At 43.1% G+C, this 26,352-nt stretch overlaps 1 long non-coding RNA gene across 1 annotated transcript in view; it reads left to right on the top strand.

Moving 5' to 3' along the window:
- The first annotated feature begins 593 nt into the window (after positions 1–593).
- The window catches only part of LOC129532723 (uncharacterized), a 309,267-nt gene continuing 283,508 nt past the window's right edge, over positions 594–26,352 (top strand). The window contains exon 1 of the long non-coding RNA XR_008678602.2: positions 594–675. This is a non-coding gene — a long non-coding RNA (uncharacterized lncRNA). The remainder of the gene's footprint in view (positions 676–26,352) is intronic.

Genomic DNA, 26,352 nt, shown 5'->3' with positions numbered 1-26,352 from the left:
ACTTGTAATTATTATTTTATATATTCAATATAAAATAATATAAAAGTTTTTCCAAGATATTTGCCAACATCTTGTCTCTGTGAACTTCCATGATCTGGATTCATTTTCCTTAGTACCTGAAGTACAGCCTTTAGGAGTTCCTTGAAGGAGTTGGTAAGAATTGTTTCAGTTTTTGTTTTATTGAAATCATCTTCATTTGACTGTCAGTCTTGAATGAAAGCTTTCCTGGGTATGAAATGGACAACTATTCATCCATTGTTTTTACTCACAAAATATTATGGTTGCCAAGTTCTATGTTAGACATAAAAGATTAATCATGAGGTTAACCAGATAGTGGGAAAAACAGACAATCAAATCATCACACAAATAAATGTGAAAGTACATGATATGGTTCAGCTGTGTCCCCACCCAAATGTCATCTTGAATTGTAGTTCCCATAATTGCCACGTGTGTGGGACGGACCAGGTGGAGATAATTGATTCATGGGGGCGGTTACGCTCATCCTGTTCTCATAACAGTGAGTTAGTTCTCACGAGATCTGATGGTTTTATAAGGTGCTTTTCCCCTTGCTTCACTCTGCGCTTTTCATCGCTGCCACCATGTGAAGGATATGTGTTTGCTTCCCCTTCTGCCATTATTATAAGTTTCCTGAGGCTTCTCCAGCTATGCTGAACTGTGAGTCAATTAAACCTCTATCCTTTATAAATTACCCAGTCTTAGATATGTCTTTATTAGTGTGAAAACAGACTAATACAGTCAATTGGTAAATTACATGAAGGACTGACTCATGGTACTCTGAGAGTTTGTAATAGGGAGCTCAATCCAGTCTGGGGAAACAGGGAAATTTTCCGCAAAGAAGGAGAAGTTGAGCTAGGGATTAAACTGAGCCTTGATAAATATGTTAGAAGTTACTTTGGCAAAGGCAGGCTGGGAGGAGTGAAGTTAGGAGAGAGTATTTCAGGCACACATGCAAAGGCCCTGTGGTGGATGGCATCTTTGAGAGCCTGAAAAATGGCTGATGTGACTAGGTGACCAAAAGTGAGGGGAATGGTGGCCATTTGGGCTGGAAAGATCAGCTGAAAGTCACAAAAGCCTTATAAGTTGTATTGAAGATTTTAGGCTTTATACCAAAGTTCTATATTTCTGTTTGTAATTCAATGTAAAGCAGTTGAAGAAAGGAGAGAAGAAAGGCAGAAAGGGAAGCAGGCTTTATTTCTAAGGAGGAAACAAGATCCAGCCTGAAGTCCAAGGCACTTGCTATCAAAGTCTTTCTGCTAACATGTCACAGCTAGGAATGAATATGTTATAGGAGGATAAACTTGCTACAGCTCACTTTATTAAAACTTGCTACAGCTCACTTTATTAAGAGATGAAAAAGTTGGATAACCACTTTTTTCTTAACCAGTTTTTCAAAAGAGTTGGTAAAAAGCATTAAAATCAGTGTCAGCAATCGCCTGTTCTATCCTTTACTTGGGTTCCTGCTCAGTCCCTTCCTAAATCGTTATTAACAAGTCTCTTTTCCCAACACTGGAATCAATGTTTTTCATCTTCTGAATGTAACTTTAAATTACACGAGTGCAGTACCAGATTGCAGTACCGAATTGTTTCAGAGAATTAATTTCCATTTCCTATAAGCCAGTATTTTGTATGTTTCGTTATATTGCAAATAATCATGTCCATGTTGTGTAGTAACCAAAGATTTCATACACTACTTACAACCCTAAACTATGGGATTTCTTTTGTTTTGGCTTTCTGTGAATAGAATTCCCCTGTAACACATATTTATCCTCTGATGGATTTTTTTAATATTTACTTTTTATTTTTATTTTTAGAAAGTCAGTACATACAAATGTACAAGGTTGTGTAATTCATTGCTATTTTCAGCAGATAGTAATTTAGGTGACTTCTAGATGAGGTGTTCCTCCTGTTCTATTTGGAAAAGTTCTGAAGAATCTAGCAAAATAAGAAGATTGTATGGGACTATGCTATCCTGTACAAGAGAGCTGACTTCAGACTATGTCACCTTTATTTTCACCCATTAGTTGCACTACAGCCTGGAGTAGTGGTGTTTCCTCTAGAGCCAACTTGGGTTCAAAATTCTTGGTTACACAACTACTAGTGAGTAATCTGGGCCAATAACAAACCCTCTCTGTTTTCCCATCTGTAGAATTAGAAATAACATCACTTTACGAAATTAAAGAACAAATATGGGATTGCATGTGAAGAGCAGGTTACTTTGAACCACTCAGTAAATATTGGTATATGCCTCCTCTTTTGCTTATCTGTTCTATAAAGCTGGGCTGTTCAAACCTCTGTTTTATTTATTTTGCCAGCCACAAGTTAGTGTCACAAACTGCAGTTAAATTTAATAACAATGTATTTTTAACAAACAAATGTCTAATTCCATCTGGTTTCAAATTTAAAATAACATTTCTCCTACTTGTTTTTCTTCCAAAGCCAAATTATCAAAACCCGAGTGCCGGTTATTCCTCACTAGTGTTCAAGGTAATTCAAGAGTATCATAAAATGTTATTAAAAGATTAAAAAGAGATAATCATGCTGGTGAGTCTGTGTTGAGATGGGTATTCTTCTACATATGCTATTCAGTATAGGTAATGAGTCAATTCCAGTAATCCTGCTTCTAGCAACCTGTCATAAACTAATCAGGGATAGGTAGGCGAATAAAAATTTATGTAATAGCATGTTAATGGCAGCATTTTTTATTGTAGTATGATACTAGAGATGACCTAAATGTCCAACAATAGGGAAATGGTTAAATAAATTATGGTGCGACCAGATGATAAAATAGTATTCTGCCCTTAAAATACAGTTTACAAAAAAAATTTTAATGACAAGGGAAAATAGTTGTGATATAATATTTAAGGAGAAAGGCCACAGAAGACTATCTGTAACATGAGCTCAGCTAAGGAAGGTCTCTCTTTTCATATAGGCCTTAAAGAGATGGGGGAAAATGCACAACATTTTAATGGCATATTCTTTCTGGATGGTAAGATTAACATGTATTTTTTTTCTTTATGCTTAATACTATTTCCGTCTGCACTATTCCTTTTGTAATTGGGGGAAGGAATTGTGTTGTGATGATGGTGGTTTTTTAAAGCATGGTCTGGATTCCATGATGTGTGAAGCTTTCAGGTAGAACATGCTACTTGTTCAGTGTCCAGAGTGCTGGACCCTTGGGGTTGTTTCTCATACAGAGACTGTTAGAACAGATTTTTCTTGGTTAGGGGATCTGAGACAGAGGTGGTGAAAAGACCATCTTCCTGCATTATCCATTAGGGCCTCCATGCTGAGGAGCTCTTGAGACTTTGAGATTCCTGTGAGCCTAGGCAGCACCATTCCTCACCTTCTAAACTTTTCTAAACGAGTAGCAGAAGCAAACCAATCTACTGTCTTAGTCTGCTTGGGCTGCCATAACAAAATACCATTGGCTGGGTGGCTCAAACAACAGAACCTGAATTTCTCACAATTTTGGAGGCTGGAAGTCCGAGATCAGGGTGCTAGCATGGCTTGTTTCTGGTGAGGGCTCTCCTCCTGGCTTTATTTTATTTTATTTATTTATTTCTTGACACAGAGTCTCACTCTGTCACCCAGGCTGGAGTGTAGTGGCACAATCTCGGCTTACCACAACCTCTGCCTCAGCCTCCCAGGTAGCTGAGATTACGGATACCCACCACCATGCCCTTTTGTATTTTTAGTAGAGACAGGGTTTCACCATGTTGGCCGGGCTGATCTCGAACTCCTGACCTCAAGTGATCCCCACAACTCAGCCTCCCAAAGTGCTGGAATTAGAGGCATGAGCCACCGTGCCCAGCCTCTTCCTGGCTTTTAGACAGCTGCTTTCTTGTTGCCTCCTCTCATGAGGGTGGGGCTAAGAAAGCTCTTCAGTGTCCCTTCTCTAAGGCCCCTAATCCAGCATAAGGAACGCACCCTCATAACCTTCTCTAACCCTAAATACCTCCCCAAGGACCCCTCTCCAAATACCACCATGTCTGGGGTTAGGAATTCAACATATGAATCTTGGGGAACCACATACATTGGGTGCATAATATCGACATGCACCCAAATCCCTCTGTCTCACTGTCAGGGTACAGCACCCTCACAGACCGTCACTAGAGACTTGGGTAGGAAGAATGGCCCAGGGCACGTTGCTTATACTGCAGGAGCTCACAACTGAGGAGAGAACAAGACTGAACACTCATTAATATCAGTAGCTACTGTCGAGAATTATTACATGGCGCCTGTAGGCATTGTTTTAAGTGTAAACCCTGCACTAACTCGCTAATTCTCACAACTCTGAGACGCCTCTCTTTTATAAATGAGAAGACTGAGTACAGAGAGAGTGAGAAGCTTGCACAAAGTCACGGACCTTGAACATGGTAAAGCTGGGATTCGAACCCTGGTCCATCTGTACTCGTCTTATGATACTAAATAGCATGGACGCATAAAGACCAACTGCCCGGGTTCAGAGCCTGGCTCCTGAGTAAGTTCCTCTATCATTCTGAACCTCCTCACTTTCTTTATCTGTAAAATGGGGATGATTCTTACCACATGGATTGCTACAAGGATTAAATGCTGCAGGTGAAAGTGCTAGATAAGGATCAAATGACCTCAGACAGTAAATAGGGGCTTCCATCTGTGCCAGTGGTAAGTGCTTCTGGCATCCTAAGAGTGAAAGCATGTCGATCTGAAGGAAGGGAAGCCTGGCAGTAGGAGGAGGTTTCTGGAAGAGACACAGTTCTTGGAGGAAGAGCAGCCAGGGAGACAGCCACTGCAAAGAAGCATCTCAGGGGGACGCGAGGGAGCTGGGAATGTCCAGTTCCTGTTGCTGTGCCCACTGTCAATGCCTAACAGGTGTGCAGGTTGAGGGTGAGAGGCTGGATTCAGTGGACCCACACCTGTTAGGCATGAGCACTAGGGCGAGGTGGGAGTGGCTAGACAGCAATCAGCTCCAGACAGAGGGGCAAGTCTGGGCCCATGTTCCCTGCACCCTGGGAGCCAGAAGCTCATTAACTAGGAGGGGAAGGAACGATTACATGCAAACTTCTGAAGGGAAGGCAAACTTCTGAAGGGTAGGGGCAGGACGGGGGTTGTTCTCTACCTGTGGCCCTGGCATGGCAAGAAGCCGGAAGGGATGAAAGGAGTATGGAGACAGCTTCCAGGGGCCCTTTACTAAGGTCAGGACAGGGGCCAGCAGATCAACCAGGGTGGCTTAGGATGCTGGAAAGAGCAACTTAGGGTTGATGTGAACTGTAATGGGGAGACTTGGTGAGGTCTGGAGCAAGGGAGGGGCAGGCTTCAAAGAAGAGGAAGGTGGGGCTGGTGACTGCACCAACTGCATTTGAGGCGGGTGGAGGAAGAAACCCCAGGTGTGCTGTGTCCAGGGCCTGGACTCTAGGGTTGACCATGTGCTTTATCCAGGACAGCACTGTCAAATAGAAATACATTGCCAACCACATATGTAATTAAAAAGTCTTCTAATAGCCCATTCAAAACAGCAAAAAGAAGACCCTGCATGGTGGCTCACGCCTGTAATCCCAGCACTTTGGGAGGCCGAGGCGGGAGGATCACTTGAACCCAGGAGTTCAAGACCAGCCTGGCTAACATGATGAAACCCCCCGTCCCTACTAAAAATACAAAAATTAGCCAGGCATGGTGGCAGGCACCTGTAAACCCAGCTACGTGGGAGGCTGAGGCAGGAGACTTGCTTGAACCCAGGAGGTGGAGGCTGCAGTGAGTCAAGATCAGGCCACTGCACTCCCGCCTGGGCAACAGAGCAGGACTCCATCTCAAAAAACAAAAGAAATATGTGAAGTTAATTTTAATATATGTTATTTAATATAATCTATCAATATGTACCATTTCAACATGTAATTCATATGAAAATTAAGATGTTTAATATTTTTCTTGTACTGAGTCTTCGAGATCTGGGCTGTATTTCTTGCAGCACATCTCAGTTGGGACTAGCCACCCTCCAGGAGTCACAGGTGGATGGTGACTGCTGTCTTGGATGGTGCAGGTGTAGACCTAGAGGTAGCTTGTGTGATGTTGATTGCATCTGTGCCTTTTCACCAAGTTTCCGTTTGGTCACCTTGACTGCCCCTGGAGGGTGGACACTGGCTGGAAGGTTGTGCTTTCCCTTGACTATGAGACATGAGCAGGGAAGTGCCCCTTGGCTGGCCTCTTTCCTCTCTGCTCCGCTGAACCTGTGGGCTGGGCTGGTTTCCACTACACACCCAGAGTTGAACATTAACCCTGGATTTCTCAGGGATATTCCAAGTGAAAGAAGTTGTTTTGTTTTGTGTGTATGTGTTTTTTTAAACTTCTCCCTGTTCTGAAGGACTCTTGTCTTCTGGAGAGCGGAGTGGGCCGCGGAAGTGGATGTTTCAGTCCCTTGTAGCTGCTCACCTGTGTGAACTCCTGCGGAGAGTGGTGAAAATTTAATTTGAAAACTAGATTTGATTTGGGAGTTACAGCTGAGGGTAGAGAGGGCTTAATTTAAAATACATCAACTAGTTTTCACAGATAACTGTGTTCCATGAGTAGGAATGTTCCCCCTACATTCAAGCTCCTAAATGTCCTTGATTTGGGAGAAAATGAATTGGCTTCTAGACTGATTATTTTATATTCTTGGGATATTGGTGTGGTGCAGAGGTTATGAAGCAAACTTTGGTGTCAGACGATTCTGGGTTTGAGTTTCAGCTTTATGACCATGGGGGAATCAGGTCACTTTTTAAACCCTCAGTTTCTCATCTGTGAAATGAAAATGTGAGTACCTAAGATGTGAGGGCTTATTCAAAAGATAAAATGGAAGAATGTGTGTGACTCTTTTTACCTGGTACATGAGGGATCAGTAGATGGGAAATAATAATTTGTGGCTATTATTATTACCATTTTTATTCATGGAGCAGGGCCTGGGTTGAGTTTGTGATTTGGGTCAGGGGAGGCAACAGGAGAAAGATAACATAGGAAGTGGGCTAGGGAGGGATGTCAAAGTAAGACTCAGGAGGGTCTCTGATGGGTGAAGGCAGAGCCAGAGGCCTCCAGATGGGTGGGACAAGAGTGGAGGTTGTCCCAGGCTGGCATGTGGCATCACCCTGGCCGTATCCATGAACTCTTTCAGAGGTCATACCCTTCTCCACAGGTTTCCAGCCCTACCTCCCATGTTCAGAGTTACCCAAATGTGTTCCAAACCAGTCTGACCCCTTTCCAATGTGTTCCAGATACATGTGTGAGGAATGGGAAAAATGCAGAGCCAAGTGGGAAGTTGCCCATTTTGGCACCATGTTGAGCCTGACAGTCTTGCCCGGGGGGGGGGGCACCCTATTCCAGGGGAGGGGTTGCCTCTGCTCCTTCTCCTCCTCTTTGTTCCTCAGGGAGGAGCCTTCCACAGCCTCTTCCCAAGCATGGCATTTACAGTTACCCTAGTGAGGTGGGATTTGTCCGAGGCACACAGATAGGCTGGCCCTCGGGTCTGTCAGTGGGACTTCAGTTTACTCATTTTCTGAAGATTTATTGAGCACCTACTATGATTGAATTTGTATATCCCTAATAATTAGTAATTGATGAAAGTAGTTTTGATCTTGCAGATTCCCTTTCAGGGGTCAAGGGACCACACTTTGGGAACTGCTTCTTTAAAGGAAAGGTACATAGAGCAATGAGAGCTTAAGACAAGATAAACTGACCCGGGTTTGGGAGCAAGGGACTAGATTATAAAAAGGTTGGAAAGGCTGGGTGCGGTGGCTTACGCCAGTAATCCTAGCAATTTGGGAGGCCGAGGCCGGCAGATTGCCTGAGTTCAGGAGTTCAAGACCAGCCTGTGCAACATAGTAAAACCCTGTCTCTACTAAAATACAAAAAATTAGCTGGGTGTGGTGGCCTGCGCCTGTAGTCCTAGCTACTTGGGAGGCTGAGGCAGGAGAATCACTTGAACCCAGGAGGCGGAGGTTGCAGTGAGCTGAGATCATGCCACTGCATTCCAGCCTGGGCAACAGAGTGATACTCTCTGTCTCAAAAAATAAAAAGGGAGGACATTAGAGAGTGTTTCAGACATGGACAGGCCAGGTGCAAAGGCCCAGGGGTGAGGGAGAACACAGCACCCTGGAGGAGCTGAAGCGAGACCTCATGAAACCTCTGCCTGAGGTGTACTTGGGAAACCACAAGCTCCACACCATCCTGAAATTCCTGCCTCTAAAAATGTAGTAAGATGCTTGTCATGTGCCAAGTACAGAGCCCATCTCTTCCCTCTTGGAGCTGGAAGTCTGCAAGGGGACTACATATTCCTATTCCCATGCATCATTGCTATGAGATGTGCAGAGGCAGGGAGTTGGTTTTGATATTGGTACAGGCAGAAGGGGTACAAAAACCAGATTTGGAAAGCCAAGGCAGCAAGGAGGTTTAGGTTCAGTCTTGAAGGGTGAGTAAGGCTGGTCCAGGTACAGGGGAAGGTGTGTGTGCACCAGGCTGAAGGACAGGAGGGTTTGAAGGCCTGGAAGCTAGTGATTGCACAGGCTCTGGTGGGAAAGGGAAGGGTGCACTAGGGAGAACTGGGGAGACTGGGAAGAACATTGGCCATCCCGTGCAGCATGTGGATCACACCAGTTGACTCTGGGCTCTAAACCCAGTGTGGTTTGTTGTTAAGGTCACAAGCTAGATTCTAAGCCATGATTCAGTATCTTATGGGCTAGTCACTTCAACTTTTTGGACCATCTTAGACAGGCTGTGCTTCTTACAGTTTAAGAAAAGGGATTCTGGAGCCTGTCTGCCTGGGCTCAGATCCAAGATCTGCTATAAACTACGTGTGTGACCTTGGGGAAGTTACTCAACCTCTCTGTGCCTCAGTTCTGTAATAGGAATAATACTGTTACCCACCACATAAGGTTGTATAGGGATTCAATGAGTCATATGTAAAGTTTTAGGGCTTAACTATAATTATTACCGAATTCCTCATCCACAGCAGGGATGCTCATCCCATCCTACCCACTTCAGAAGATGCAGTGGGAAGCATAGTATCTTAGCCTTGACAATGACCCTGGGGGTTTCTCTAGTTCAAAGCCCCATATCATTCAGAAGATCTCCACTGTCCCTGCCTGTCTGTACTTCCTGGACATGTGGCTCTTTGGGCTGTGCTCACTCATGCCCTGTGATGGTGACATTGGCATTGTGAGCACGTGTGAGAAGAGCCCAGGGAGAGAATAGTCCCCAAGTAGATTATCCATCACTCTTGGTAAGGAAACTAGAAGGGACAAATAAAGTCAGAAAAGTTTAACACTCACATCTGTGCCCCTTTCTTCCACTTTAAGAAGATGTGATGCAAACGTGTTTTAACCCCAAAGGTAAGACCCTCCTGCAGTTCTGTTATTTCTCTGAAGCACATGGGAGAGCTGCGAGCCTGAGAATGGAATGAAGTGGAGGAACAGCCCTAATATCACGTGGATCCGAAGAAAAACGCTGTGGAAAGGAGACAAATACTCCAAGATGTGGCAGACAAGCCCATTTGCTCTAAGTGGAGCTATTCCTGGAGCCTCACTTCTGCTCAAGAAGACAAGCTGTCATTTGAGTGAAAAGGGCAGACTTTACCTACCCTGCTCACTTCTGGGCCAAGGAGGGCCAGGCTGAGCATGGCCCTTTCAATTCATTAAAGCCTGCATCCATGGTATCTGTGAAAGCCAGTCTCTCCCCAGAGTTGGCCATACCACAAAGCCCATCCAAACAAGAACTCTCATTTCCCCAGCATTGTGAGAAGATGGGGTGTGAGAGCAGGGATCCAGGCCTGGTCTTACTGGCCTTCTGGGCTGTTGAGAACTTGCCTGGTCAGAAATGTGTTTACTGCTGTCAGCCCTGGAGACAACTGCTTCCTACCTCCTTGCATGGTGTGACCCACCGGTCCCTGGCTTCTCTCCCTGCTCATCCCCCACGGCTTTTTTTGGAAGGGCAACTTTGCTGTGTGGTAGAAAGAATGCCAACCGTGCCCTCCCTAGGCCTGTTTTACTACAACACTGAAAGCAGGTGCAGGCAGGAGTATAGCTCAGCAAGGAAGAGTTCAGGGGTCTGGAGGAGAATGTGCAGATTTCAATCCTGTCAACAGCTAGGCAACTGGGATGAGTGACTGACTACAATTTGTCCATATGAAAAGTAGGAGAAGACCCACCAAGTAGGTTGTAAAGAAGGATTAAAACACTGGAATTGTACCTGGCACACAGTAGGTGTTCAATAGATGTTTACCAGGGCTTGCCATTTGTGGAGCGCTTGCTATTTTCCAAACAGTGTGCTCGACCCTTTGTGCCAGCCTCCCTCTGTTATCCTCATAATGGCCTAATGAGGGCACCACTAGGATTGTTCCCAGTTTGCAGGTGTCAGATCAATTACCTAAAGTTGCATAGTAAGGAAGGTCCAAACCCAACTCCCTCTGCTTTCAAAGCCCATGCTCCTAACTGGTCTGCGTCTCGCCTCCAGCAATAGATGGTTCAAGTCCTTGCTTTGTTACTTTCTGGCTGGGGAGTTTGGTTAAACTGGTTCCTTTATCTGAGCCCCAGTTTTCTCCTTCATTAAGAAATGGCACTCAAGAAGTAGAATGGAAATGGATGAGACCATGAGGTTGGACTTCCACTGAGATCCTGGCGTTGCTCTCCTGCTAATTCTTGGAGAGACTTTTGTCGAGTCATTCTGCTGCTTCCTGCCTCAGTTTCCCCCATCTATAAGAATAAGAGGTTTTGCCTTGATGGCTTCTGAGGAGCCTCCTGTATTGGATATCCTGGGCTGCTTCTGGGGAAGCCGGAGTCCAGAGAGTCTCAGAAAGTGGCACAGCATATAATTATCAGACCATACAAAGCTGTTGGGGGCCCTCTGCTCATGGACTGACTGAACGTTGGCACTGGCATTGCAGGACATAACCTGTCTGGTAAGCTCTATCCAACTGAGAGGGCCTTCGGGTGTTGAAGAACAAGGGCACCAGAATTCAGCCTTCCTGGGACTGAGCCCCAGCTTTGCCTCTTACTTGCTCTAAAGTATGTGCCTTGATTAGATAAGTGACTTACTCTAAATCTTGGTTCCTGCATCTGTTAAAATGGGATAGTAAGAGTGCCTTTTTCATAGGATTGCTAGGCAAAATGAGGTTATTCCTGTCATGTGCTTAGCCCTGAGCATACCAGATGCAGCATGATCTCTTTGTCCATGCCACCCTGTGAGAGCATCCAACTTCAACTGTCGTTTCCTTGAGTGCAGGGACCTTTCTACCAGTATCTGTATCCCTGGGCCTAGCACAGCATCTGCCATGCTTATCAGATGCCTTCTGAAACAGGAAATGAACTCCTTCATGCTACAGATGAAAAGTCTGATCCAGAGAGGGGATATCCTGTGCCAAACAGCCAGTTGGTGGAAGAACCAGTACACAGAACCCAACTTCTAGATTTGAGCTAGTGGTGTTTCCAAGGCAGCACACAAAACTTTTGTCAAGATTGTCACTTGATAGTTTCCTGGTACTTGGAATGTCTTCACTTAGTACCCTGCGGTGGAGATGGGAAATTAATGTGTTGAGTCACCTGTGGAACTTGGGAGCTGGTAAACACTTCTATGAATTGGATGTTGGAATGTCCTTGCAGCTTGAAAGAATGCAGAGGGGATCTTGGGTACAAATTGGGTAATTTTGTGCTTGCATACTTATAGGATGGAGCTTGCCAGGAAGATGGGGAGCTAGTGCTAGTGTTGCCTGGGAGGTAACCTTCATAATAGTTTTTCAGTGACCCACTTAAGTCATAATGCTCTTAGAAGTCTAGAGAGCCCTCTTGTCTACCTAACCACCCTGGAGTTTCCAAGCTGAGCTTTCCTGCTGAAAGCAGGAGGTAGGTTTTCACAGGCCCTAGTTTCTTGAAGTTGGGCGGGAAACATTTTTCATGAGCCCTGTATAATGGGGTGTGGTGACCTTGTAATAAAAACTCATCCTCCCTCGAGGAGTCCTGCCTATGCAATGGCTTCATGCTTAGGGACAGTAGGTAGTGACTGACGTGTGACTTAAGGAGATAATGGGACTCAAAAGATGCTCACAAATGTTTGTCAGATGGCGCAATGCATGTCATCAGGCATTCCTTTAGTTGGAAGAGGAGGGGCTTCCTTAGAGCATCTGCTGCTGCCAGCCATGGAAGCCCCATGGCCTATAGGCAAGGAGGCAGCTGGTGCATGAGTGGGATCTTGAAGATGAGTCTTCTTAAACACACAACCTCAGAAGGCAGGCTTGTCAGATTTCCTGTCTCCATCCCAAACTCTGCTTTGAGTTCCAGACCTTTAGATCAAACAATCTATTTGACATCTTTCCCTGGACTTCTTAAAGACAAGTTCTTGATTTCTCTCCCCAGTCTTATGCAAACTGTGACTCTCCAGTTCTCCGCATCTCAGCAAAGGTGCCACCAGCCTAGTTTGAGCCAGAAATCTGGCCCCTACCCTTCACTCTTCCCTTTCCCTACATCCAATCCAACACCAAGTTTTGTGGACTCTACCTCCAAAATACATCTGGAGTCTACTCAATACTTGTATTTCCATGCCATCACCCTGCAGTCAAAGTAATCAGGTTCTGCCTAACTCACCTTTAAAGGAAAAAAAGGATACATAATGGATGTACATAATTTTGGGATATATGCAATAATTCATATAATTTGTAAAGATAAAATCAGTATATTTGGGATATCCATCACCTTATTAAATATATGCCTTTATGTTAAAACCATTTGAAGTCTCTTCTAGCTATTTTGAAGTGTACAGCAGATTATTGTAAGCTATAGTCACTCTACTGATCTCTCTAATACTAGTTCTTATTTCTTCTATCAAACCATATATTTGTACCCATTGATCAACTTCTCTTTAACTCTCTCATGTTCCCCTCCTCACATCGCATTCTCACTTGTCACAGCACTTGCTGGTTTTCTGGCTCTTCCTGCCTCAGGTCTTGGTACTTGCTGTTTCTATTGCCTGGATCCCCCCCGCCTCCTGCCACAGGCCTTTCCAAGCTAACATTTTGTTACTGGAGAGCCAGCGATGTCTTCTCTGACCTTGTCATCTCACCCCAGTTATGTCCTCTGTCTTCCACAGTCTGTAACCATATTATTTTCCTGTTTGGTCTGCTGCCTTCAACAGCAGAACTTTTCAGTAAAGGTCCATATAGAAAACGGTCTAGGCTTTGTGGCTGCACGGGCTCTGCCCCATTGCTCACCTCTGCTGTTTCAGTGTGAAATAACACAATTAGGCAATGTATAAATGAATGGATCTGGCCGTGTTCCAGTAAAACTTTGTGGATTCTGAAAGTTGGAATTCATATAACTTTCATGTGTTTTGAAATATTCTTTTGATTTAGAAAAATCTTTTAAAATATGAAAACTATTTATAGCTCTTGGACCTTACAAAAATATGCAGTGGGCCTGCTGGCTGTAGTTTGCAAACCTCCTTCTAGAATGTAAGCCCCATGAGGTCAAGGACCTTGTCTGTCTTGTCCAGCACAGTATCTCAACTGCATTAAGAGTTCTTGGCACAAGGCTGGGTGCAGTGGCTCATGCCTCTAATCCCAACACTTTAGAAGCTTGAGGCAGGTGGATTGCTTGAGCCCAGGAGTTCAAGAGCAGCCTGGGCAATGTGGCAAAAGTCATTAGCCAGGTGTGGGGACATGAACCTGTTGTCCCAGCTACCCAGGAGGCTGAGGTGGGAGGATCACTTGAGCCTCAGAGGTGGATACTGCAGTGACCTGTGATCATACCACTGTACTCCAGCCTGGGTAACAGTGAGACCCTGTCTCAAAAACAACAAAAAGAGTTATTGGCATATAGGAGCTACTCTCTAAATATTTTAGAAAAGGAAGGAGAGGAGGCTATACATGGAGCTAATTGGACATGTCTCAAACATGGGACCACTATGTTTCTGAAAACATGAAATAAAGGAACAAGGAACAAAGGAAGGACAATCTTAGAGATGAGGCATCTGAAGACTAGTCAACAGGGATCTCTATACACCAAGTCCATCCTTCTGCCTCTAGCTAGAACAACAACCAACCAATGCTCTGCATTTCCCAGGCCCAGAGATAATTCTTTTCTTTTCTTTTTCTTTTTTTTGAAATGGAGTCTCGCTCTGTCACCCAGACTGGAGTGCAGTGGCGTGATCTTGGCTCACACAAACTCCTCCTCCCAGGTTCAAGCGATTTTCCTGCCTCAGCCTCCCAAGTAGCTGGGATTACAGGCACCCACCACCACACCTGGCTAATTTTTGTATTTTTAGGATAGACGGGGTTTCACCATGTTGGCCAGCTGGTGTCAAACTCCTGGCCTCAGGTGATCCACCCGCCTCAGCCTCCCAAAGTGCTGGGATTACAGGCATAAGCCACCGCACCTGGCCCAGGCCCAGAGATGATTCTATGTCAAGCAGGAAGCCACAGCTCCCTGTACCCAGTCTTCCAAACTGTCAACGCGGCCAGGCTGTCCTGGCTGTAACCTGTGGAAAGGTCATGAACATTTTGTCCTGGCACGGGGAGTTAACATCTGAATTCATTAACGTTTAAATACTCTTGTGAAGAAAATTATGATTGATCTTTAACAATCAGAATCTGTCCTTCAGTCTCACCCGGCATTTGTAGGATCTGCATCCCTTTTCATCCTCACCACTTTTGACCACTGGTGCAGAGTAAATATTCCTCTGGTTGTTCTAATAGCATTTGTCTCTCCTGCAATAGCTTTGAGACAAAATACTTTTCTTAATAATACTCTCAGAAAATATTTGGCACTCTCCTCCATAATTTATGATGAAACCTGTTTATTACCTTGTGGTCATTCCATTGGTGGTCATTTGATGCTGTGGACTGCTGAATGAGGCCCCCTTCGAGCTGTGTCTCTGGACACTGGTAGAAATGCTTGGAAAGTTTAAGAAAAACTTGGGCAGCTTGTTGAATATGGGGAAAAATATAACTAGATCCTACCTCTCAGCTCATATCAAAATCTTAGATGAGTTAAAGATTTAAACAAGATGAAATGATTAATAAACACTTTAAAAACATAATTTGGGGAAAGTGAATGTCTCTAAACATATTACTGAAGGTAGCAACAGAAATATCAAGACAAAGTTGATTATATAAATTAAAAAAATCTTCAGCACAGCCAAAAATTTCAAAATCATGAGAAACCACAAATTTACAGATTTATTTGCTGACAAAGGGTTAATGTATTTACTGTGTAAAATACTCTATGAAGGGGAAGAAAACCAGTCAAAAAATGTGCAGAGAATATGCAGAGGCCTGTATGTAGAACTCAAAGTGAAGGACATAAAGATAACTCATGAAATAGGCACATCTGGTCAACAAATATTTGGAAAGATATTCAGTCTTACTGGTAATAAAACACAAACCTGAAATGCCATGTTCTGCCTGTCAAACTGGCAATGATAAAAAGAATGATGATAAGTGTCTGGTCAACTGCTAGTGAGGTGGCATTGCTGTATGCATTATTAAAAGCCTCAAACTCAACAGTTCTCCTTCTAGAATTTTAGATTCACACACAGTATTTCGGGGAGTTTTCTAGATTATCCCCAGCATTAGGATAGAGACCTTGTCTGATTTAGTCATCACTCATGTGTTCCTAATAGATACTTGGTAAGAGCTGGTTGAATGAATGGATGGATGACTGAATGAATATGACTGAGAGTGCTAGAGTATTTCGAGTAGCAAAACATAGGAGATATTTTCCAAGTTTATCAGTAGTGTGTTGCTTAAATATGTCAATAGTCTAGGTTGCCGAATAACCAGTAGTTTAATGAATTGCCTGGTAGTTTGTTGACAAATTGACAGTAATTCAGTTAAAATTACACCTTGTGGGAGTGGTATAAGCAGTGTTTCTATTCCACCAGGTATTCACATGGGTACATTTTTCTTCTTGCATTGAATCTGGGTCTAACTTAGCATATCAAACACTTTCTGTGTTAAAGGGATAAACATATTTATGATCACCAGTTGCTGGATTTTTAAGCAATTGTAAATATGAAGTCAATTACAAATGCCTTTCTTCCAGCCTCTTCTGATATCAGGATTTTGTAGAAAATACTATCCTCCACTTCAGCAGGCATCACACACATGTGTAAATTGCACTTACTTCAGTCCGGGAGTTAATGCCAATATCGTGAAACTTGGAGAATAACATTCTTGCTTGAGGCAATCTAATTAAACTTCTCCATGTCGACTTGAAGTGGCCCCTGCGGACAGATCAGAACTATTTTTAGGTTGCAAGTGTTATAAGAAGAAATATTTAATTAAAATGCGGGGATATTTAAAATAGCTTTCTCTCTTAACATTGGTGCCTGCTGGCTTGCTTTCCCTGATGTCATTAATCACCAGTGGATGACCGTCAGAATTCACAGTCAGTTACAGCTCCTGTTGAAATCCACCTTCTGTGGGCAGTTTGTCACATGACTCAAAATGCCAAATCTCTCAGGATTTTGGCATTTTCCTTCAAGCCAATGCTTCTGAGAGCTTTAGACAATTACTTTAGATCATTTCTTCAGAGAAAGACCCCCCAGGCATGGTATTTCTCCCACAGTGCTCTGTGGGCCGTGGTGTTAGTGGGAAAATGGTGGTTACGTTCAGTCTGGGGAGGTAGAGAGTGTTCCTTGGTCATGGGATCGTGAAGGGCTTGATGTTGCCTCAAGTCCTACTTGAGGAACTGGGCTGTATAGTAAGTGATGGAAGGGAGATAAAAACTCAAGTTTTGTTAGGGTTCAAATCTAATTATTTGTATTTCTTCCTAATTCTTCTGGGTCAGCAAGTTAAAATTGTCTTTGGAAATTGGAGAACTAGATTTACTTTGCTTTGCCTACCAGTTGTGCTGTAGAAAGTTATATAGATTATGTATTTTAAAAAGTGACATAATGAGTACTTAATACATGCCAGGTACTGTTTAAGGGATTTGTGTATGTTTAACTCATGTAACTACCATAGCAGCCCTTTGAGGTGGATGCTATTATTATTCCCATTTCACAGGTGAGGAAACTGAGGCACAGAAAGAATGCATAACTTTCCCAAAGCTGCCCCCTAGTGGGCAGCAGAGCCAGGACTAACACATGGTCAGGCTGGCTCTGGAGTTGAATGCTTTGCCATGTCTTCCATTTTATGATTTTATGATTAATCTGAAGTTGTTTTTTGTTTTTTCTCTATTCCTGGTAGATTTTTAGTAAAGCATGCCTACCTCTTAGAATTTCACCTTCAGGCTTTCTTCCCACCAATTATTGCCCATCTCCCCAGCTCAAAATCTGTTAGAAAATTATTACTTGTGTGAGGAAAGGGCACTTTTCTATTCTACTTGTGAGAGTATAAATTAAATTGGTGTGACCCCTCTATTCAATGTTTTTATTTCTAGAAATGTATTCTAGGAAATAAGATGTATGTAGAGAAATCTGTTAAAAGTGAACACAGATATTTGTCTATCTTGTTTCTCATAGCATCAGAACCTACAAGTTTCTGGCACATAGTGGACATTCAGCAAAGAAGTATCACGTGAAGGAACTGTAAATTATAAACAAACAAAAGCCAAAGATAGAAAAAACCTCAACGTCCACTGGGGATGAAATTGTTTTACATTCATTGATGGTATGATAGGCAGACATTATAAATCATGTTCGTAGAAGAATTTTCACTGATAATAGCTTTTAAATAATCTTTTATGGGAATAAGTCAGGCTCAAAAGATTAGAGACATTATTTTCTCAGTTTCTGTAACACAACAATCACAACCCCCAACCAGCAAAATGGTGTGCTTATAGTTTTAAACGATCTAGTAGAATTCATTTCAAAATGCCAGTGGCAGTTACTTGTGGTTGGCAAATTGTGGATGACTTTTATTCTATACATTGGCTTTGGAGTGTTTCCCACCTTTTCTACAATAAATATGTGTACTTTCATAATCAGAAGAAATAATTAAAATTGTGTTTTCCACGTGGTAACACATATTTACAAAAGCAAGGAACGGAGATAACTAGGGAGAGAAAAACATGTTGATAGGAAAAATACCAAAAAGTTAATAGTGGTTTAACTTACCTGGTGGGATTAAGATAGCATTTTACTTCTTTTAATTTACATACATTTTCCAGTTTTTAAAATAATAACATCTTTTTTAAACACTATAACAATTTTAAGGGGAAAAATTAGAGTCTGGGTGGGGAAGTTTTAAAATTGGCTATGGCACCTGCCCCTGGTCAGGAAGTTCCACTGCAGTCCCCACACATGCCACATGTTTCTTCTCCCCGCCTCAGCCTCTGATCCTGAACATCTTGCTGACCAGTTGGAGACCACCCCATCCTCAGTGCCTGCATGTAATCAGTTGCCTGCACATCCCCAGTGCTTTTGCACATATTTTGTTTTCCATTTTTTTTTCTCACTTTAAGTTCAGGGGTACATGTGCAGGATGTGCAGGTTTGGTGGTGTGCTGCACAGATCATCCAATCGCCTAAGTATTAAGCCCGGCATTCATTAGCTATTCTTCCTGATGTTCTCCCTCCTTCCCTCCAATAACCCCCAATGTGTGGTGTTCCCCACCATGTGTCCTTGTGTTCTCATCATTCAGCTCCCACTTATAAGTGAGAACATGTGGTATTTGCTTTTCTGTTCCTGTGTTAGTTTTCTGAGGATAATGGCCTCCAGCTCCATCCACGTCCCTGCAAAGGACATGATCTCATTCCTTTTTATGGCTGCATAGTATTCCATGGTGTATATGTATCACATTTTCTTTATCCAGTCTATCATTGATGGCATTTAAGTTGATTCCATGTGTTTTCCATTGTGAATAGTGCTGCAATGAGCATAGGTGTGCATATATCTTTATAATGGAATGATTTATATTCCTTTGGGTATATTTCCAGTAATGAGATTGCTGGGTCAAATGGTATTTCTGCCTTTAGGTCTTTGAAGAATTGCCACACTGTCTTCCACAATGGTTCAACTAATTTACACTCCCACCGACAGTGTAGAAGTGTTCCTTTTTCTCCACAACCTCACCAGCATCTGCTGTTTTTTGAGGTTTAATAATCACCATTCTGACGGGCATAAGATGGTATCTCATTGTGGTTTTGATTTGCATTTCTCTAATGATCAGTGACATTGAGCTTTTTGTCATATATTTATTGGCTGCACGTATCTCGTCTTTTGAGAACTGTCTGTTCATGACTTTGCCCACTTTGTAATGGGGTTTGTTTTCCTTATCTTGTAAATTTGTTTAAGTTCCTTGTAGATGCTGAATATTAGACCATTGCCAGATGGATAGACTGCAAAAATTTTCTCCCATTCTGTAGATTGTCTGTTTACTCTGATGATAGTTTCTTTTGCTGTGCAGAAGCTCTTTAGTTTAATTAGATCCCACTTGTCAATATTTGCTTTTGTTGCTATTGATTTTGGTGTCTTCATCATGACATCTTTGCCTGCACCTCTGTCCTGAATGATATTGTCTAGATTTTCTTGTAGGGTTTTTATAGTTTTGGGTTTTACAATTAAGTCTTTAATCCATCTCAAGTTGATTTTTGCATATGGTGTAAGAAAGGGGACCAGTTTCAATTTTCTGCATATGGCTAGCCAGTTCTCCCAGCACCATTTATTAAATAGGGAATCCTTTCCCCATTGCTTGTTTTACTCAGGTTTGTTGAAGATCAGATGGTTGTAGGTGGCCTGCAGATATTTAAAAATGTGTTATTTTTGCTTTGTAAGGTGTGATTTTCTTCCAGTGTTTCTTACCTCTAGTGACCTGCTGTCTTCAGGCCCAAACATGCACTCCCTTACGGATTTCAGGTGGGTGTACATCATGTCTTCTTGATGCTCTAGGGACATAGAAAGCACCAGCAATCCCTGTTCAGGGAGATGGCTTTGAACAGCTACTTGCCTGGGAGACATCACCATTTGGGTTTGAACCCTTACCTTCAGAGGGTGTCTATGCATCTATGCTGAAGTTTGTGGGGATTGGGGTGACGGTGAAAGCTGGGGAATAATCACAAAGCTCAGTATGGCCACTGGGGGGGCCAGTCTTATGCATCGAGGGGTAATTAATGGCCCCTAGCACCCTTCTCCCCCAGGATCTTCCCAGCCCACTAACTGGTAATCGAGACTCTGCCACCAAAGATATATCTCTTTAGTGTAAGATTTGGGGCAGGAATAACATTTAAATATTGTCAAAGATTTGCACTTCAATGTGAGTGAAGGTTCTGAAGCACATTTGGGTAGGAAGGGGATGGGGAAGGCCTGTGACCTATTCTTTGTCAAGTTGTAGGAGTATGTTAGGAGCTTTATATATAGGGTGACCATATAATTAATTTAGCATGCAAACTGGGGTGGTTTGAGAGTTAAAGAAGGTGCTAACTCTGTGTGATAGCAGGACAACAGGCAAAAACTGGAAATGTCTTGCTTCTACAGGGTTGTGTGGTCTCTGTATGTATAGATATATCTCATTTAATGCTTGGAGCACTGATGAGCTAAGTATCTTCCTTATTTTATAGATGAGGAAACTTAGGCCCACATACCCAAAGCCCCTAGTTTCAAAGTCTGCACTTTGATATTCCCTCGAGGCATAAGATCAGTGATTTCTTAAAGTTACAGGAAAGGGATATCCCTGAAACAAGGCGCGAGGGGCCTTGAATGAGGGAGAACGAGAAACAACTCAATGGTTCCTTGTTAAACTTAGTGATTTTTCCAGGACCAACCCTGGACACAGCCTGGAAGGGCTCTGGGCTAAGGCTCATGGCTGAAAAAGTGCCCTGAGCCATTGCCACTCTGCCTGGAATGTGACTCATTACCATGTATCACACCATATCTTCAGATAGAAGCGTCCCCGTCCCACCCTTGTGTGTGTGGCTTGCCAGGAGGGCAGCACTCTGGTTTGGTTTGCATCTCTTTGCCTCCGTGCAGTTGTCCTTCTGTCCCATAGTCAAGGTTGTGAGTGGGAGTGAGTCTCACACAGCTCACACAAGTTTAGGATTTCTCGCCCATTGTCAGGTTTTGAAATTTTCCCTGGACTTTGCTTCATGAACAAGGGAAAGAGAGGGACCAGGAACTTGTTTCATATCCTAGACAGGTTTCTGTCACAGACAGCCAAGGATGATTTGAAGCACCAGCTTTTTTTTTTTTTTTTTTTTTTTGGACTTAGTCTCGCTCTGTCGCCCAGGCTGGAGTGCAGTGGCGCGATCTCGGCTCATTGCAAGCTCCACCTCCTGGGTTCATGCCATTCTCCTGCCTCAGCCTCCCGAGTAGCTGGGACTACAGGCACTCACCACCATGCCCAGCTAATTTTTGTATTTTTAGTAGAGACAGGGTTTCACCATGTTGGCCAGGATGGTCTCGATATCTTGACCTCGTGATCCACCCACCTTGGCCTCCCAAAGTGTTGCGATTACAGGCGTGGGCCACTGTGCCTGGCCAAAACACCTGGCTTTATTTCAGGGCCTGGAACTCCAGGGGAGGAGTGAGGGTCCTCAGCACATATCCCATAATTTAGGATAGGCACTGCCATGAAGGGGGAACACACTTCCTCCCATGCCAGGCAAGTTAGCACCTCCCTCCATTCCCATCCTCTGGCTCCCTTCCAGGTCAGTCCCACCAACATAGCCATTTTCATCTTGGGGAAATCAGTTTGACCAGTATTAAGGCAATTTCTTTTCAACTCTCAATTTTTTATGACTGTTTACAAGTCAGTGTGCTTCACACCATAGCCTCCTCTTTGTGAAGTGGTCATCAAAACTGAGTCTGAACTCCTACCTAGAGTCTTTGGGACATTCAGAGGAAACACTATGGTGAGAAGAGACAGTCTTGCTACTCATCACCAAGGGTTCAGTTATTTTGACCCAAGAGCTCCCGACTGGACTAATCCAGATAACGGTTCCAATGCACCTTTAAAGAAAGTCCAGATCCCTCATAGGCATCTGTGTTCTTTTTCAGGGGCTACCCTTCTGGTTGCCTCTGGCCTGATCTCCATCTTCTTTTGAATTTATTTTTATTTATTTATTTTTGAGATGGAGTCTTGCTCTGTCCCCCAGGCTAGAGTGCAGTGGTGTGATCTCAGCTCACTGCACCCTCTGCCTCCCGAGTTCAAGTGATTCTTGTGCCTTAGCCTCCCGAGTAGCTGGGACTACAGGCATGCACCACCATGCCCAGTTAATTTTTGTATTTTCATTAGAGATGTGTTTTCACCATGTTGGCTGGGCTGGTCTTGAACTCCTGGTCTCAGGTGATCCACCTGCCTCAGCATCCCAAAGTGCTGGGATTACAGGTGGGATTACCGCTCGTGGGCTTGAATTTATTTTTAAAAACATATTGTCTCATCATTCTGTGTTTTCTCCTTACTCCATTATGTGCTAGATCAAACTAGATATGGAATACATCCGTTTCCTTAATTTTCACCAAAAGAAAAAAAACAACAACCCAATTCTAGATTCTATGAAGACGACAATGGGTGCATCCTTTAAAAATTGCTCCAAATTCCCACATACAAAAAGAACAGCTGGATAGAAAGAAGAAAACAAGCCAGAAACAAATGGTCAACATTTACCAGACAAACATCCCAACTCCCTCCCTGCAAATCTAGGTATTTCTACAAACTCCCAAGTGGAAGCAGTAAGGATAAATCATCAAGAGCCGCAAGATCTACCTGGGTCAGCAGACCTACATTTCTGTGCAACAGAAAGCAGAGGGCAGCAACAGGGCCTGCGAACAAGAACCCAAAAATATCCAACAAGTGTTCACTGGGCTACACCGTGGGCCAGTTGAGAATAGCAGCTGAAACAGGCACAGGGCTTGCTCTCTCTCATTACAGGTGAGCTTCAGGGCCCTGAGCAGCGTGAGAAGGGAGCTGGAGCAGCCTAGGCTCTGAACTCTAGAAACTGATCTGCTTAAAAACTTCAATGGCCCTTTATTGTTTAGGGTGTTAATTCTAGACTTTTTTTTTTTCTTGGACATTCAAAACCTTTCGTAGTTTCACCCTAACATACCTTTCCAGTATAATTTCCAACCACATCTTTGAACGTTCTCAACAGCCCCATTTGCATTCCCCAACTTCTTGTTTCTCACATTTCACCCCAGCCATTATGGCCTGGTTTGGGTCAATTCTGGTCAGCATCACTGAAACGTACAGGCTCAAGACACAGTTGATGGCTCTCAGTTAACTTTTGGTAAAACATTTTAATAAACACAAATTCCTTTTGGAAGAGAATACTGCTTCTGTCAGACAAAGTTCCCTTAGTTCCACAAAAGACAGCAGAACTCTTACGACTGGAGTTCTTGCTTCAACACACTCGTCTCCCTTGGCTTTCTCCTAATTTAAAATGATATTTTCATTCAAAAATTCTTTGTTACTAAGAAAGAAAAATTTATCCCAAATCTGGAAAAATAAAAGACTAAAATGCATTGGCTTGATTTTTGAAATGATGGCAGAGCATCTTTTTAATTTTTTTTGCCCAGCGAGTGCCAGCCAAGTTCAAGGTCCACACCGGGTACCATGGAGATGTCTATGGTGATGCTAAGGCCTCATCAGCATTGGAGATTCCTTTGGGAGGTGAAGGCCCATAGAAGAAGCTGGGGACAGTAAACATGATGTCAAGGGTCCTGGCTGTGCCCTGTCCTGTGGCCCCATGGAATGGGAACAAGACGGCCCTTCTTCAGAGGAGGCATGAATACAGTGTTTTCCTTTTCTTCCACCAAAAGTGAGTGTTGATTTTGAGGTGGGGGGAAGACTGTGATATGCAGAATCCCACCATGTCCTTGGTCAGATAAACAGATGTACCATATGATTTTGAGTGTGGCACCCAGGATTTGGGTCTAGTTCAAGCACACAGCCCATAAAAGCACAGGCGATAAAAAGTGAAGATGTCAAAGATAAAAGGGTTTCTTTCAGACGCCATAAAATATTGTTTAAAACCTTTTTTTGTTTTTTTGAGATGGAGTCTTGCTCTGTCGCCAGGCTGGTAATCATAGCGTTCCAACCTTTACATTTCTATTTTTATGCTGGAAAAAAGGACTGTTCAGTATATGCACCAAGCCTCAGGAAATGAACATCTTCTGGCCGTTAAAAGCAGGTTCTACTAGTTTAGTAATGGCATTTGAATCACTCTGCCATACAGGGCACAAGAGCCATCGCACTTTGGAATGCATTCATTTCCTTATGCTCAGGACCCTGCTAATGCTTTAATTCCTAGAGGTAAATCCTGTGGCAAAAAGCAATGCTACATCTAAAATCTGTGACAAAAAGTCATCCAAGTTTTCCTATAAGGGAGGTTTGCTGTAACCAATTTAACATAGTAACATAGATATATTAAATGAACACATACATTCAATAATTGTGGGGACCTATTGAATATAATTAGTATTAGACTTGAACCTCTGAACCTTAAGGTAGTGCATTTACCAGGTGTCATTTAAACTAACAGCAAAATAATCATGATAAAAGTAATAGCTTGCACATATTAAGCATGTGCTTCGTGTTGAGCCCTGTGCTTGCTGTGCTGTTATCTTTTTATATCTTCTCAACGTGTCTGAGCCAGGTACTGTTGGGCAGCTCCATTTTATAGGTAGAAGAAGTGAGGCTTAGAGGTGAATGAAAACAGCTTGCCCAAGGTCAAATAGTGCCAGGATTTTATTACAAATCTTTCTGGCTCAGGAGGCCAATTTCTTACCACTTTTGACGTATCACATTTTGCCAAATTACAGTTTTTCTAAAATGCTAAATAAAGTTTCTTAAAACCAGAAAGGATGTTTAAAATGTAAAAAAGTCCCCTTTTGGACCTCACGTAGGGGGACCACATTGGTTCTGTGTAAAGGTCATATAGTCACAATAAATTGTTTAATCTCCCCCTCAGCCCCCGTTTGGTTTTCTCATTTGCTTAATGAAGTAATGGAGCTAAATACTCTGTAAGAGCACTTTTTCCTTCTTACATTCGTTCATCATTTCAATAAATGTTTGTTTGCATTTCTACTATAAGGAAAGAACTGGATGATATAATAATGAAATAATGAGGTGTGATCCTGAATGTAAAGAACTCACCGTCTTATGGAAAAGAAAAATTCACGAACAAATCATCAGAGTCCAATGTAGCCTGTGTTGTAAAAGAATGTGTTTGTGTGTGTATGTAGATATTAATGTATATACACATGTAGCTGTATCTATATGCAGACGCATAGATACATACACACACACATATATCTAAGCTTGTGGGAACACACAGAGCAGAAGCAAGGACTTAGAAGCTGAGTGGTTTCACACAAGAGTGCCAGTAGGCTCCACAGAGAGAGGGGAAGAAGGACTGGGTTCATTTTCATTCCTCATGCATCCCTGGGCCTGGCAGGCCAGTAAATATTTTTTGAATGACGGCATGCATGAAAATGAGATACAAGCTGGATTGTAGGTGATCAGTGGGGGATTATCCGGTGGAGAAGAGAGGGTATGCCATTTCTGTCAGGCAGCAGGAACAGCATGTAACAGCATGTAGGCAGTACGTACAACTCCACGGTGACTTGAAGGCTAAGCTTGGGCCCAGAAGAAGGGTTCACATGGGCTGGGAGCAGAAGACGGGGTTAAAAAAGGTATAGATTTTGGCCAGGTTCATAAGTGGGCCTGAAGCCATGGGGCTCACCTAACTCTGTCGAGTCCTTTTAGTGAAGGACTTTTGACTTGGAGGGGGCAACTTGTTTGGTAGAGCAACTACCAAACTTATTCACAACAATTGGACCCAAAATAATTGAATATGACTACTTCCAAATACAAGGGTAACAAATGGAAGCTCCACTAGGAAAGAATATTGTGAGTCCCTATTTAGTAAAAACAACAACAAAAACATACCAAACTTATCCAACCTGAATTAAAGAACTGTTGGCATTAAACAACAGGTAGCAGATTGCACTTTACTATGGGAATCGATTTGGATGCAGGAGGCTCTGTTGCTTGTGAAGTTTCTGTTAGCCTGCTAGGAGGATTCTCAGCGAGAATAAATGCGATGCATTTTTGGGATTGTGGTTTTTCAGCTCTGCCCATTATGAGGGAGGAGTCTGTTTCCCTACTCCCTGAATCTGGGCTGGCTTTATGACTTCTGTTGGCTCCTGGGATCAAATAGAAGTGATGGAGTGTGTATTAGTCTGTTTTCACACTGCTAAAAAAAGACATACCCAAGACTGGGTAATTTATAAAGGAAAGAGGTTTAATTGACTCACAGTTCCACATGGCTGGGGAGGCCTCACAATCATGGTAGAAGGCAAATGAAGAGCAAAGTCACTTCTTACATGGTGCCAGGCAAGACAGCATGTGCAGCAGAACTCCCATTTATAAAACCATCAGCTCTCAGGAGACTTATTCACTACCAC

This window comes from Gorilla gorilla, chromosome 2 (assembly GCF_029281585.2).
Source record: "Gorilla gorilla gorilla isolate KB3781 chromosome 2, NHGRI_mGorGor1-v2.1_pri, whole genome shotgun sequence".
In the NCBI taxonomy this organism is placed as follows: Eukaryota; Metazoa; Chordata; class Mammalia; order Primates; family Hominidae; genus Gorilla; species Gorilla gorilla.
The sequence above is the reverse complement of the archived record's forward strand: the minus strand, read 5'-3'. Positions and strand labels throughout refer to the sequence as shown.